Below are 559 nucleotides of genomic sequence, written 5' to 3'. Positions count from 1 at the left end.
TGATCCCAATAAAAAATCCCTTTTACAACTTTCCACTCCCAAGTCCACCTCAATCACCACCCCCTCAAATACCAAACCCACCACCACCAATGGCTCTACGAGATCACAATCGCCCCAACCACAATGATTCTTCCAATCCAATTAATTTTGGCACCTTGGCTTCCAACAACTTCGAGATGCACCCCGCCCAAGTGGGGTTGATTGAAAAAGATTTGTTCGGAGGACAAGTTGAAGAAGATGCTCATGCCCACTTACGAAAATTCAAGAGGAAGGTTTCTATGATGAAGAAAAATGGGGTATCCGAAGATACTTTGAGGATGATGTTGTTCCCGTTCTCCTTGACGGGTAAGGCGGGCCGTTGGTTGAACATTCACCCTCCGGACACCTTAACCACATGGGATGCCTTAGCCAAGGCATTCATGGCAAAGTATTATCCCTTATCGAAGACCGCCATGCTATGAAATGAGATTCATACCTTTCAACAAGACGAGGGAGAGTCTTTGGGTGAGGCATGGGATAGGTACCAAGATCTCATTGCGAGTTGCCCTCACCACGGGAT

At 46.9% G+C, this 559-nt stretch overlaps 1 non-coding gene across 1 annotated transcript; it reads right to left on the bottom strand.

The window, feature by feature from the left end:
- Positions 1–452: 452 nt before the first annotated feature.
- On the bottom strand, positions 453–559 carry LOC141597974 (small nucleolar RNA R71). Its single transcript, XR_012523180.1, has one exon. It is a non-coding gene; the product is annotated as a small nucleolar RNA R71 (small nucleolar RNA).

Source organism: Silene latifolia, chromosome 8 (assembly GCF_048544455.1).
Source record: "Silene latifolia isolate original U9 population chromosome 8, ASM4854445v1, whole genome shotgun sequence".
In the NCBI taxonomy this organism is placed as follows: Eukaryota; Viridiplantae; Streptophyta; class Magnoliopsida; order Caryophyllales; family Caryophyllaceae; genus Silene; species Silene latifolia.
This window is presented reverse-complemented; position numbering and strand designations above follow the sequence as displayed.